The sequence below is a fragment of the Zootoca vivipara genome, chromosome 2 (assembly GCF_965207765.1).
Source record: "Zootoca vivipara chromosome 2, rZooViv2.hap1.1, whole genome shotgun sequence".
Lineage (NCBI taxonomy): Eukaryota > Metazoa > Chordata > Lepidosauria > Squamata > Lacertidae > Zootoca > Zootoca vivipara.
In genome coordinates, this window is record NC_142584.1 from 108,660,011 (window position 1) to 108,674,469 (window position 14,459).

At 48.9% G+C, this 14,459-nt stretch overlaps 1 protein-coding gene across 6 annotated transcripts in view; it reads left to right on the forward strand.

Moving 5' to 3' along the window:
* Nucleotides 1-7,570: 7,570 nt before the first annotated feature.
* DDAH2 (DDAH family member 2, ADMA-independent) overlaps nucleotides 7,571-14,459 on the forward strand; it is a 28,782-nt gene continuing 21,893 nt past the window's right edge. The window contains exon 1 of one of the 6 annotated variants that reach the window (XM_060271152.2): nucleotides 7,571-7,862. The gene's annotated coding sequence lies outside the window, so the exon portion shown is untranslated. Of the gene's footprint in view, nucleotides 7,863-8,408; nucleotides 8,547-11,293; nucleotides 11,478-14,459 lie in introns of those variants that run through there. The other 5 variants (XM_060271151.2, XM_088662733.1, XM_060271153.2 and 2 more) reach the window with 5 other exon arrangements.

Genomic DNA, 14,459 nt, shown 5'->3' on the forward strand with positions numbered 1-14,459 from the left:
TTCAGCCCTCCAGATGTTTTGGACTACAATTCCCATCATCCCTGACCACTGGTCCTGTTAGCTAGGGATCATGGGAGTTGTAGGCCAAAACATCTGGAGGGCCGCAGTTTGGGGATGCCTGGGATAGAGCAAGACCACATTCTGCAAGAATACAAGAATTACAGTCACAAAATGGACCAATGTTGCATTTTAACCGAAATACTGGAAGTCCAAGCTGTGTGCGACTCTGATCTTTTTCTGTCTCAGTACCAATTAAGACCTCAAGCGTGAATAAAAAAGGGGCCTATTTCAGAACATCCACCCTATCTGATCTCCTTAGTCTAGCTTGGGTTTCTGCAGGGGTTCCCCCCCATCAGCAAAAAAAGAAAAAGAGGTGGGGATAATCTAGATGAGGATGAGTAGGGGAATGCAGCTGCGGAGCATGAATCTCGTCATGAATACTTCAGCCTTTGCCCTGACACCACCCTCTATGCTTTGCAATGAGGACTAGGAACTTGGAAGTAAATAAAGACCCTGCCAAATCCACACGTTGTGCTGTGCACAAGGTTCTGTGCGGATTTTTATTGGCAGCAGGCAAAAAGGAACAGTGACGCATATTGTTGTCTTCCTGTGCCCTCTCTTTCTCTCTCAACTGATCTTTCTTTTGCCGTGGATCACATGGTGTCTTTCTCCTTTTAGCTCAAAACACAGAGCTTCCTGTTGCTTTTTGTCTCCTTGTCTGTGTCTCTGTGTCAGGGCTGGCCCTACTGTTAGGCACAGTGAAGCAACTGCCTCAGGCAGCAGGAGGTGATGGGTGGTAACAACAGCCGCTCCCGGCTGTTCCTCCAAAGGCCCCCTTTGCCATTCCTACCTGTTGCCAAAGGGTCTTTCCTGGACCCCACCAATCTCTGGCCAGCTGCCTCAAGTGCGGTGCAGGGCACTATCCTGTCACCAGCGTTGAAGCAAGACCCCACCCAAACCATACATTTGGAGTACTAGCATTCCCCTTTAAACAGCTACAAGGAGAAATTTCCCTATATAGAACACATTTTTGGGCACACTATTTTCAGTAATATGTGCATTTTTACCCTAGCGCTTGTGTTTTTGTACATGTTACTTGACTATAGAACTGCATTGCAAAATTCAGAGAAGCGTGGATTTTTTTAAAATGGCGGTGTTTCAGTTCACATAGTTTTTCAGAAAGTGTGGATTAGGTAGGTTTTTCTTTAAATGCAAACTGAAGTGGCTTTTCCCCCTCAACTCTGTGTTGGTGTTGTTTGACTACAAAACCCATCATCCCTCCCCATTAGCCATTCTGGCAGGGAGCGATGGAAGCTGAAGTTCTCGAACTCCCTGTTGCATGTTCAGACCCAGAGACCTCCCCCCTAAATAAATTCGCCTTTGGCCTCTTCACTGTGTCAGCCCTGCTGGCAATTTTTATGAATGCAATTTTATGAAAGCTTTGGCCTTTCTGTGCAGGAATGCCCATGTGTCTCAAGGTTGTCTGCTTTTTCATTGTTTAACCACCAACAGTAAACATTGTCTGTCTTGTGGGCCTGGCCGTTTATATGCAACCTGCTGCAAATTTCTGCAGTTCTCCGAGTTAACAGCTGCAAGTCTACATGCCCATCCCCGCTGACACGAGGAAAACTTTCTAAATGCAATGCAAACACTCCAGCAAGACTAACAGACATCCCCGGGGCTTTTAAAATTTATTTTTACAGCTGGAGTTCAGCTCCGGCACCTCTCAGGTGGGCGCCACTGCCATTCCAAGAGAGCAAGAGAGCCCTGGCTCCTCTTTTTTTCTAGAAAAATTGCTACTCAATCATAGTTGTGCAGTTTCTATACAAAAACTCAGAACTGAGCTATACAAAAGCCACAGATGCATCCCAGCACAGCCCGCGGAGCACAAGTGATAAAATACGAAGGCCGAGATCCATGAAAGAGGCAGGTATGCTTGCTGGATGTGTGACAGCAAGTGGTCAGAGGAAGAGAGTGAGAAGACTGGGAGGAGGAGGTGTCAGAAGCTGAAAAGGTAACAGGGTTTAGTGAGCAGGAAGAGGCTGTGACAGAGAGCAGTCTAGAACAAGAGGCAGAAGCAGAGGATGGAAAGGAGGAGGGCCTAGAGACAGAGATGAGTCCGGCTGGTGAAAAGGCACCGGTGTTTTCTCCTCCTGCAATGGGCAGCTCGCATTTCCCCTGGTCTCTCAGAACCCAAAGAGGCATGAAGAGGGCGGAGCAAAGACAGACAACACGAAAGAGTCTCTGAATGCTTGGGAATGAACCAAGGGAGGAGAAGACTTAAGGATCGGTGGGAAGGTGGGGACCTTCAGTCCTGGCAACTGCCTCATTGGGGCAAGATCTACTGGGAAGAGTTGCTGTGCTCACTAGGCCTGAGCTGTTTTGTTTCTTTGAATAAAGAGTGAACTTTGCTGGCGCCTTGTGAATCATTACTGACCTGACCCTGGCAACCGCCTCTGATACCCATTTTGCTGGAGCACTTTCCACAGCTAAAAAGGCAGTGGAGCTTGCCTCTTTGGCAATGGGAACTGAAGTTGCAGAAACAGTGTGTGTGTTTGTGTTTGTGTGTGTTTGTGTGGTGTGTGTGTGTGTGCATAGTTATTTCTGACCCACGCTTGCCCATGCTTTAGATTCCATCTCCAGACCTGTGGGCAAGCAATTAACAAGCCAACATCACAAACACAGCTCTTGTTCAGGTCCTTGCAATTCCCTCCCCCCCCCCGGTAAGACAAAACACGGGAGCGCAGGGAATCAAACCGAGCACAATACTCATGCATAAGCGCACCAAGTCAACCGGCTACACAAAGTAAAGGAAGAAGGAAAGGCACAACTACCCGGTAGTTACGCAATGCAGAGGCACAAGCCCATCTTGCAGGAGAGAGTCGAGCCTGAAGTCGACACATAGACACATTACACCCACAAAAAAGGGGGCTGGTGGGAAATCTGAACACACACACAGATGGCTTGAACAGACACTCTGATAACATAAACAGCAAAACACAAGCTGACTGATAAGTACGTTCCCTCCTTCCTGCCTGTCTCTGGGAGCGAAGCCCACACATGTTCTGATCCACAGAATGCGAGGAGCCCCACAAGTGCAGACGTGTCACCTTGTTATCTTCGTTTCCACAGAGATGAGCTTGGTAAAGGACTTGGGTATCATGCTCACGTTACTGGGATGCTCTGTTGTTCTCTGGATAAGAGCAACAGAGAGACTGAGCAATGAGGTGCAGTAGCAGAGACAGCGTCACATGACTGATGTGAAGCACCTTAAAACACCACAGAGGCCACCTGCAAATTGTCGGGAGTCAACTTTAGGTTTGTGCAATCAAAGTGGGCAGAAAGGCTTTTGCCCGAGGACTCAGTCTTTTTTCTTTTTTAAAAAACGGACTTTTGCAGTTAGGGAAGTAGCGGGAGAAGCAACGCAGTGTTTCTCCAACTTGGGTCCCTAGCTGCTGTTGGACTCCAACTCCCATCATCCCTAGATTAGCAGGACCAGTGGTCAGGGATGATGGGAGTTGTAGTCCATCAACTGCTAGGGGCCTGAGTTGGAGAAACACGGGGTTAACAGGAAGACAGGTAAACACCATTCAAGCCAATCAGGATGGATGCTCAAAAATACTAGTCATCTGGCATCACTAACGGCTGTGATTCCTTCCATTAGGAAAGACACTGATGAGGCCCATCGCGTTGATTTAAAACACTATCCATGCGGAAAACGCCAGTGCCGATATTCTCCATGAACTGCGGTAAATATTGTCCTCCGTGGTCAGTTCACCACATTCCACTTCCCACCCCCACAGACATTTTGATATTCGCCTCTGGCCCACATTTAGGCCAGGCAACAACGGCATGGCATTTCCACTGGGAGAACATTTCACCCAGCCTGTTCATTGCAAAAGAATCTCGAGACTTCAGTTCTCACAATGTGGACTGTGTATGCGTGTAGTATTATATGTTCCTGCTACCCAATAGTATCATTACCCAGAATGGAAAAAAGCCCTTTGAAGGAATCATTAAAATAAAAACACACACTTGGAAGTATTAAGAGTTCCACTGAGGGTCTGCAGTCCACAGACCCACAAAGGTCTGGGGCCAGACCGACTGCACTGCCTCTAACTTAGCTTTCTGGAAAGTCTTGGGAACAGCTATGCATGGGTTCGATGCAATGCCTACTCAGAACAGACCCATTGAAATCAACAGACCCCGGCTAACTTCGGCTTATTAATTTCAGTGGGTCTCCTCTGAGTAGGACTCCGTTGACTCCAACCCTATGCATGTGTCACTGGCTCTCATTTCAGCTAGTGATGGGTTGGGGGAGACTGGCCTAAGTAGAGTCCAAGATCAGGGCAGGGACAGGGAAGCTTTGGGGGCCTCTGAGGGGCACCTCTCCAGTTACCATAGCAACTGCTGCACCACCTTCAGCATCACCCTGAGCAGCAGCAGCTTCCGGAGCTCCTGAGACCACATCAGCGCTGAGAGCGCGCCAAAGAGCAGAACGTGCGACCCCAGGATGAGAAGTACCTGGGCCATCTCCACGAGGAGCAGCAAGACCACCACCAGCTCCAGGGAAGCTATGAGAGCAGGAAGAGCAGGACCAGAAGGCGGTCCAGGAGAGGGAACATGCAAAATCACAAAAGCTTGTGGGCTCCTCTTGCACCTCACACCAAGCATCTATTTATATAGCAACAGCAGAGCCCCAATCTCGCGATGGTGGCAGGAAGTAGCTTGACAAATGTCCCAATGCTTTCTCTGATAGGAGGCGTCGCATCCATGGCAAACCACTGGTTGTTTCTTCGCTTCATGTAGATCAGAGACTTCTGCGTCTCTCCAGAAGTTGTGTTTTGGGGAGAGGGCACCACTACATTTCCAGATGTCTCCTGGCAATTCTTAAGTCTTTGCAGTAAGTTCTCCATGTTCTGCAAGCATTGGGTTGTTAAGAGTAAGGGGCTCCTAGAGATGCCTGCTTTACGAGTTCCTTAAAAAATTCCCTCTCGTGGCACCAGATGATTGCAGTAGCCTTTAAAGATTTACTTCCTTTCACTATGTTCTGGAGTCTGCTGGACAATTGCAGGATGTTCTGGAGCAGGCATCCCCAAACTTTGTCCCTCCAGATGTTTTGGCCTACAACTCCCATGAGATCCCTAGCTAACAGGACCAGTGGTCAGGGAAGATGGGAATTGTAGTCCAAAACATCTGGAGGGCAGAAGTTTGGAGGTGCCTGTTTCCAGAGGGCCACTCATATTCTTGCCTGGAGGTGTGCACCCTGTTGGCCAGTAAATGCCATTATTCCATTCAAAATGCTTTGGGGATTTTGCACAAGGGGCTATCGTTACCTGGGACTTTTATGTCATTACATTAAGTAGGTGTACCTGAGTTTCCACCAGAAAACTCTGTGCAGTTTCCTCTTCCAGATTCGGTTTCTAGTGGCATTAACATTTTCTCTCTCTTCTTCAGTACCTTTTCATAACATGCTCCCAGTGAATATCCATTTCTTCCTTAAGACAGGAAGGAACTCTGCCTTCGTGGGTCTGAGTCTCCGGGATGGATTCTAGACCTTTCCACGCCCGGTGGTTTTACCACCTTCTAGAAATGCCGAAGCTCAACATGACCATCAAGGGCTATCCACAAATAGGGAGAATAGGAAAACCATCTGTGCAGACAATTTTTGTGGGCACCAGATAAGTTTTCACAGGTTGCGTCTAGGGTTGCCAGACTCAATAGAGGACAGGACTTCTGTGCCTTTAATTGCCCTGCTCTCTTTTGAGTCTGGAAACCTGAAAGAGAATAAAGGGTCTGCTGGTTTCTCTTTAAGGTTTCCAGACTTAAAAGAGAGCAGGGCAATTAAAGGCACAGAAGTCCTGTCCTCTATTGAGTCTGGCAACCCTAGTTGCACCTGTAAAATAATAATAATCAATAAGTCAACAGATTTCCTACAAGGAGGATGATGATGTGGGGGGCATCTGTTATGCTGATAATAAAGCTCAAAGCAACTCTCGAATAACTTGTATTTATCTGTTTAGTTTTATTTCAAAAATATCAGAATTGCAAGAAAGCTTTTACATTAAAAGAAGCAGTTGCAGCTGATCAAAATTCTAATTGATTGCTTGACATCTAATAGGTAATAATATCAAAGGTGCCAGGTGAGTTTGGTGTGGGATACTTTGAGAGCTGAGATGCTAACGCTTAAAGGAGATCATTTAGAAACCTTTTGCTCCAGTCTGTTTAGGACTTTATATGTTATGTGTTGAATTAGATTCAAGATTCAATTAGATTCAAGATTCAAGATGTTGAATTAGATTCAAGTGTTTAAATGTTATTAGGATAGAAGAAGTAATATTTAAGTTTATGGAAAAAAATTGGGAATAAATTTTAGGCTAAGGGAGAAATCAGAAGGTAGATGGATGGGAAAATAAAAGTTAGATTTGGATTAATTGGTGAATTTTAGGATTAAGATAGTTGATGTTTCTAGAATAAAAATAGTTGAGAGATAATGATAAAAACGTGTAAAATGATGAAAGATATAATATGAAAACTGCTTAATTTGGATTTAAATATGGACCCAGTGTGGGGGGAATTGAGGAAGTCTGCAATGTTAAGTAAATAATGTTAGAATTGATATGTTTTTCTTTTTTATGTTTTCTTTTTGCTTTTTGTCTTCTTGTTTTTGTTTTTTGGTGATTTTTTGTATTTTGTGTTGTTCAAAAACGAATAAATATTATTTGAAAAAAGGACTTTATATGTTACAACTGGAAGCGTCAGAAAGCAGCAACTTTCCAGAAAAACACCCCCCCCCAATTCCAACATCCTAAAAACACTAACCTCCCAAGGTAAGAGAGCAGCTCTCTCCCCTTAACAATCCTAAACACATCATAATATCCTTATCCCAAGGGACCAATCCCCCCCACCAAATCAGGGACACACAGCTCAGCACTGCCATTTGTTTTCAATGCCAAGCCCAGAATACCTGGCACGATAAAGACACAAGGAAGCATGTGCAGGGTCCCCAACCCACCGACGAATCTCAGCTAGTTGTTACATAATCAGGGATCATGAGGTGACAGGGTTAATCACAGAATCATAGAATTGAACAGGGTTGGAGTGTAAATCCCTGCCTGGGCGGTATATAAATTCTGTAAGAGAAAATAGTTCTGTGAAACTGGAAGGCTCGCTCACTTGTTTGCTCGCTGCGTCCTACGAAAAGGACACATAACATCCCATTTCTAAGCAGGAAGGCAGGCGATAAAAAAAACTTAATTAAGCACGGGGAAAGGGTGTGGCTCCAAGGAAGGAATAATATATATACACATTAAACCACAAGGGTCTCTAAGAAGGATTCTAGTGTGACAAAAGAATTCTCCACGTGACGTCCCACTCCCCCCCCCCGCCCCTCAGTTCCACTCCATCTAACGATTATCAATATTGCCCACTTTTTGGAGACGATCGAATCCACCTGGAGCAAAGAACTGGAGCGGGAAGGTGGGGAAGAACTGGTGGGGGCGGGGGAGTCAGCGCTTGCTTTTAACCCCCTCGGGAGGGGAGGGGCGTCCCGAAGTCCCGCCCTCCTCCCCGCCCCAGCCTCGAGACAATGAAATCCCAGCCCCGCGCTGCGCTAGCAATGGCGAAGTCGGCGCCGCGCCCCCCGCCCAGCCGCGCCCGCTTTCGGGGGTGACGGAGCCCAGGCGGGACCCCTGCTCCCCGCTCCCGCCGGCACCGACGGGGCCCGGGAAAGCGCGCGGGCTGTGATCGCCTGCCTGCCCGCCCCACAAAAGCTCCCCATCCCGAGAGCGGCGGCGCCCTCCCCCCCCCCCATACATTCTCTGGCGGGGAGGCGCCTGGTGGATGGAAGCGCCCTGCGAGAGGTGAGAGGGGCACGGGAGCGCCGGGGTGATTTCTTTTTGGGTGGGTGGGTGGCTCTGGCTGAGCTAGGACGCCTGGGTTCCCGAGGCGAAGGGGATCTAGCAGGCTGGATGTCAATAGAGATGTCTCTGGGATGGAGGACTTCTCGGTCCCACCCCTTCCACGGGGTCTGGTAGGATAGGTCATAGCAGGGGTGGTGGTGTCTATTCCCAATTTTGTTTGGCTATCTTTGGGGAGCTGGGTCTAGGACCCAGGGTGGGAGGGAATCGGGACGCCTGGGTCCTTTGGACAGTTTGGGGGCTCTGGGGGTGCGCAGCTAGCCGGAGGTTAGAGCAAGGGGGCTTTGGAGGAGGAGTGGGGTCAATCTGAGTGGGGAGTGGGGCGGTGGGGAATGACAAGAGCGATCTTGGGTTTCCAGATCCTGGGAGATGGGTGTGTAAGTCAGGCCAGCAGAACAAGGGGAAGCCGAGGCTCCTCTGGGTGGGAGAGGCTCGTGGGGGTGTGGCTTTTTTGGGTGGGTGGCGATCGAGAGCCAAGAGTCCTGGTTTCTACTGGTCCGGGACCGGGACTGGGACTGCAGGTGGCGGCACACGGAGGATTGGAGCCAGTTCCTGGCGGAGCAGGCGAGGCGTCTAAGCGTGCTGGGAAGGGGGAAGCTGGAACGGGGATCCTTTGGGAAAATACAGGTATGGTTCATACCTGGTTGGAGAAAAGTGCCAGACAGGGCACAGCACAACCAAATCCACCTGTTTAATGAGAGAGGCAGGAGGCGAATTCCAGAGGGGCTTCAGCTGCGTTGGTGAAACCCAGGAGTCCTGGCTTTTGCCGGCTAGGTCCTCCCAGCCTCATCCAGCTGTTTTCCTTTGGCCTTCTGTGTCATCTTCATCCCCAGACTTTGTGACACTTAAAACAACAACAACCGAGAGTGTCTTGTTGACCAGGATTCCTGGGTTCCTTTTTTGGCAGGAGTAGGATTGGGTGAAACTTTTGCCAGAAGACTTTTTAAAAGTTCCAGGGCGTTGCAGAGTTGCTGAAATCACTGTGTTCTGGGGTTGTGGTGAGAAGGAAAGCAGCGTGGAGTGTGTTGCAGATGGTGCTTGATTTCCAAAAGACGTGCACACAGTAGGTTGGGTTAGGTGGTGCCAACGCACCCTGAATTTTCTGCTGAGAGTGGGCTTTGCCAGCCTGCCTCTGACCCCCGGAGGTCAGACCCAGTGGAGATTGGGTTAGAACGTTCTGAGCTAAGGTGGTGGGGAGAGGCTGTAGCTCAGTGGAAGGAAGTATGTGCTCTGCATCCAGGTTCAATCCATGGCCTCTCTAGGAACAGCTAGGAAGACTCCAGTCTAACATTCTGCCGGCCAGAATGGGTGGCACATAAGAATATAGGAAGCTGCCCTGTATTTCAACCGACCATTGGTCCATCAAGCTCTGTACCATCTACTGACTGGCAGCGGCCCTCCCAGGTTCCAGCAGGGCTCTCTCCCATCTCCTACCTGGAGATGTCCAGGATTGAACCTGGGACCTTCTGCTTGCAAGGCAGATTCTCTACCACTGAGCCACAGCCCTGCCCTGGCCCTTCCCTAGCACTGAGCTGGCTGTCAATGGTATACGACACTTCCGATGCTCCTTCCTGAATCGTTCTCTCTGGGGTCCTGTTGGTTCCAGGGTGAGCTTCCTCACCTTAATGGTGTTCTCCATCATAGTGGCTGCTGAAGCCGGGAGTAAAGAGGCTGAACGCTGTCGGCTGCAGTGTGTTTGATGGGCTCTTGTTTTCTCCTTGTTATTTATTGAAATATTTGCACAGTAGGAATGTATTGATCTCAGCGGGTAAAAAGTTTGTAGCTTGTCAAATTGATTTTCCAAATAATTTATGGATACTGGGCTTTTTTTGTATTCTGCTTATTAACGAAGGCTGCTATTCTATACCTACTTACCTGGGGGCATGGTTGTACACAGGGTGCGTGCATGCAAGGAAGTCCTGTGGTGCCCATGGCTGTGGGTAAGCTCCACAATAAGTGGAGCTTATTGTTTAGAAGCCATGTATAGGGCTGCCCTGTTAATTATCACAATATTGTTAGAGACTCAGATATATAAGCTAGGCACCAAATGGCTCCTGAAATCAAGGTTACAGTCGCCAAAACGTGAATGTCTCGTTGCTATTTTTAGGGAAGACGGCTCTGATGGACTGACTGTGATTGATTAAGCATCCGGCTAGTTCAGATGACAACCTTGAATCTAGGTTAAGAACTTTGAGAAGTTAAAGAAGAAAAGTCGCTTGATGCGACCCAGGGACAGTATACATATTTATTGACCTATTTTGACCTCTTTTTCTCCTGCTCAGGCTGCACAGAAAAAGCAATTTGGTTCTGGAAATTCATTTAGATAAATGATAGAGTTATACGGGGTGTGGGATTAAGCATAGCTGCCAAGTTTTCCCTTTTCTCGCGAGGAAGCCTATTCAGCATAAGGGAAAATCCCTTAAAAAAGGGGATAACTTGGCAGCTATGGGGATTAAGTGTGTGAAGTCAGTGCAGGTCCAAGGATACCCAGATGGTGGAGATGTCAGGGGGTTGAAAGCCAAGTTTGGGAAGAGAAATTGCTTCACCTGTCAGTGTAGTGGTTAGAGCAAGCAGGGGGAGTCCTGTGGCTAATGTTGCCTCACGTGGTCAGGAACCTGTCTCAATGGCTTTGGGCCAGCCACTCACCTGCTCTCTCAGCCCTAGCCTGCCCTACAGGGCTGTTGTGATGGTGAAGTGAGAGGTCAGGGTAATAACTATTATACGTTGGCTTGAGCTCCTTGGAGGAAAGTAAAGGTAAAGGGACCCCTGACCATTAGGTCCAGTTGCGGACAACTCTGGGGTTGCGCTGCTCATCTTGCGTTATTGGCCGAGGGATCCGGTGTACAGCTTCCAGGTCATGTGGCCAGCATGACAAAGCCGCTTTCTGGTGAACCAGAGCAGCGCACGGAAACGCCGTTTACCTTCCCGCCAGAGCAGTACCTATTTATCTACTTGAAATTTGATGTGCTTTCGAACTGCTAGGTTGGCAGGAGCAGGGACCGAGCAACGGGAGCCCCCCCCCCCCGTGGCGGGGATTCGAACCACTGACCTTCTGATTGGCAAGCCCTAGGCTCTGTGGTTTAACCCACAGCGCCACCCACATCCCTGCTTGGAGGAAAAGCTAGATGCAAATGCCGTAAGCAAATACATAACTTGGTTTGGGCTCAGTTGTGTCTTTGAAATCAATTTACAGAGTTGGGTCTGGACTCAGGCAAAGCCCTGACAGGTGGGTTGGTACAGAAAACATTCCCAGCTAGAGGTGCCTCTGTGTGTTCATTTGTGGATATACAATTAAAGCCTGCCAACTTTGCTCTTGAAGCGTCCTCCCTAGGCTTCCCAAGATTTTAAAACAGTTTTTTGGCAATGGGTGGGACAGTTCTCCAGGCCAGCTGTGGAGCTGACTGTACTCAAGAGTTCAAGAGGCAGAGGAGGAGTGCAATAAGTCCCGAGTTTATTACTTCTGATCCCGCATGATCAGAACTAAACCAAACCAATAAAAAGAATCCGCTGGATCGGGATCAGCCTTTTCTTTGGAGAGAGGAAGGAATTGGGGCGCAGGTATGTCACGGCCAGCTCCGGTTCTGGTCTTAGACAGCAGAGAAACAATGAGTTAGCAGGTCAGGAGGCAAAATGGGGAGGGAAGGAACCATTGCCGAAACATGTTTTTTAAGGAAGTGGCAAATACATATTTCTTTTCTTGACAAGGCTTATATTCCACCCAGAGGCCCTTTCCTGGTTTTTCTCGCTTGGTGTTGTATTTTTGCTGTTCATTCTCTGATTGCTTCTGTGCTTTATGATTCCTGTTGGGGAAAGTGTGTGTCGATATGTGCGTCCGGGGAGGCTGGTGCTTTGAGCTGCTTTGCTGTTGGTTAGCTAAACTGCTTCTTGATAAACTTGTGTGTGTGTGTGTGACAAACACACTGAGACGGAGAATGTAGAGTCCACCTCAGGGACAAATAATTCCAGCTGGCTCGTGGCGGGAATCTCTGTGGGCTTGAAGGTTTCGACAGGGGATGTGCATGGGAAGCGGAAGTGAGCTCTTTCACGGCTCCAACTTAAGACGATCTCTATTTTTCTTGCCGATTTTTTTTGCCCTGCAGCCAATCGGAAGCTCCTGCAGCCAATCGGAAGATGTGGAAGCCACATCAGTTTGCCGAGTTGGTTTTACAGGTGTACCTTGGAAGTCGAACGGAATCCGTTCTGGAAGTCTGTTCGACTTCCAAAACCAAGGCACAGCTTCCAGTTGGCTGCAGGAAGCTCCTGCAGCCAATCAGAAGCCATGGAAGCCACACCAGACGTTCGGGTTCCAAAGAACATTTGCAAACCGGAGCACTCACTTCCAGGTTTGCGGCGTTCGGGAGCCAAAACGTCTGAGTACCAAGGCGTTCGCAAACCAAGGTACAAATGTATTTTGTTTTCATTTGGCTCTTAGGACTCCCAGTCACACCAGCAACCAAATTTAGATTCCAGTCCAGCCCCTGCCTGCAGGTAACATGGGGAATAAGTTCTATTCAACATATGTCTGAGTAAACATGAGTTTGGTGGTTCTACACCAGATGTGTTGCTGTTGCTAGAACAGTGGCTATATTTTCATCCTGCCTTTCTTCCAGGGAGCATAGCTAGCTTCTGCCACCTCCGGTTTTAGCATGGCACCAAACCTCTTGGGTGTGTTAATGGCTCAATGACATCTGATGAGCTTCCGAAATGAGCAGTGATTTGACCCTCGATTATCCCTGGGCCTAGTCTGGCACTCGCATCACTATGACACACAGCCTCTCAAGCATATTGTATTATTTTTCAGGAACTGTAACATGAGCCCTGCTTAATTTTTGATTGACATGCCGCTGCCCTGCTGCTTTTTGTGTGTAGAGTTAACAAGAAGGGCACAGCTGCTGCATGGCAGGAGGGAATCTTGACAGATTCATCTTGCCCACATCCATACATTTGCAGCTCCGCCTTAAGAATCGTGGCTTCTCCCAAAGAATCCTGGGAGCTGTAGTTTATGAAGGATGCTCCGGTTTGCTTGGAGAACCGTATTCCTCACCCAAAGATACAATTCCTAGAGTTCCCTGGGGAGAGGGATCGGACTGTTAAACCACTCTGGGAATTGGGGCTCTGTGAGGGGAACAACTCTTAGCACCCTTGAAGAAGTACAGCTCCCAGAATTCTTTGGAGGAAGCTATGACTGTTTAAAGTGGTATCGTAGTGTTTTAAATATGCGGTGTGAATGTGGCCCTGCTCTATTTATTTCTGTGCAATCCAAACTCTAAGTATCTCCAGTGAAGGAGAGCCTGCCACCTTCCAAGACAGACTCTTCCACTGTAAAACAGCTCTTGCCATCAGAATGTTCTTCCCAGCGTTTAGTTCAGGCATCGGCAACCTCCGGCCCATGGAGGTCGTTTATCTGGCCCACGGGCCGCCCGTGAACCAAGCCGCCCGCTTGGCAAGTCCTCCGCGCGCTGCGGTAAACCAGCGCAGCGCGGGGACTCGCCGATCGGTGCCGGAAATTGCGTCTACGCAGCCGCAGAAGTGATTTCTGGTGCTGCAGACATTTTGGAAATGGGCAGCCAGCACCGGAAATCGCTTATGCACAGCCGCAGACATGCGCAGAAGCCATTTCCAGTGTTTGGGACATGGGCAGCACGGCACCGGAAATCGCTTCTGCGCCTGTGTGGCCCATGTCCCGCCCACGGATGATAGTCTGTGGGAATCCTCCGGCCCACGGGCAGAAAACGTTGCCAACGCCTGGTTTAGTTGGAGCTGTCATTTGATTCTTGTTGGTTTGGATCCTACCCTCCGGGACAACAGAAAAGTACTGGAAAGGCGTAGATGAGTGAGTGCAGAGCAACTGCTTTGCATCCAGAAGGCGTCAGTGCTTGGTCTCCAGCATCTCCTGATAGGGCAGGGGAAAGACTCCCTGTCTGAAACTCTGGTGAACCGCTGCCTTCATAACAGAAGACCCAGGTGGACTGAGCCAGGCCTGGCCGCTTCCTGAAAACATCACAGAAGCCATCAAAAGCAGTACAGAGGAATCATCAAAGGGACTGGACAGGCTTCTCAACAATGGTCTGAATAACAGCGCAGGCACAGCATGAAAACCTCCTTGAGGGATACCCGAAAGCTAAATGCCCGACTCTCTGCTGGAAGAGCGTCCCGCAGCATGGGACCAGCAAACCCCAAAGGCCTGCCTTCTGGTTGCTTGCCCGCGGAAAAGAGATTCTCCCTTTTGCAAGGGAGAAAACTATTTCCTGTGTCTGCTTCACAAATATTCCCCTAGAGCAGTTGCCCCAAGGAGCCTTGGGAGTTAGTTTTGCTTTTGCTTGTGGAGTTTGGGTGTGTGGTGGCTGAGGAGAAGGCGGAGGCCCTCGTTGTGCGCAGAGGGGCGAGACAACCTTCTGGGTATCTCTGCTGCTTGCAAATCCCATTGTTTTCCTTTCCCTCTGCCTCTCTCTTGTCTTCCCTCCCCTCCGCCCACCCCTCCTCTTTATCCCTCCGACATGAATTTAAACAGAAACATGTGTCACATTTTTTCCGCCTTAG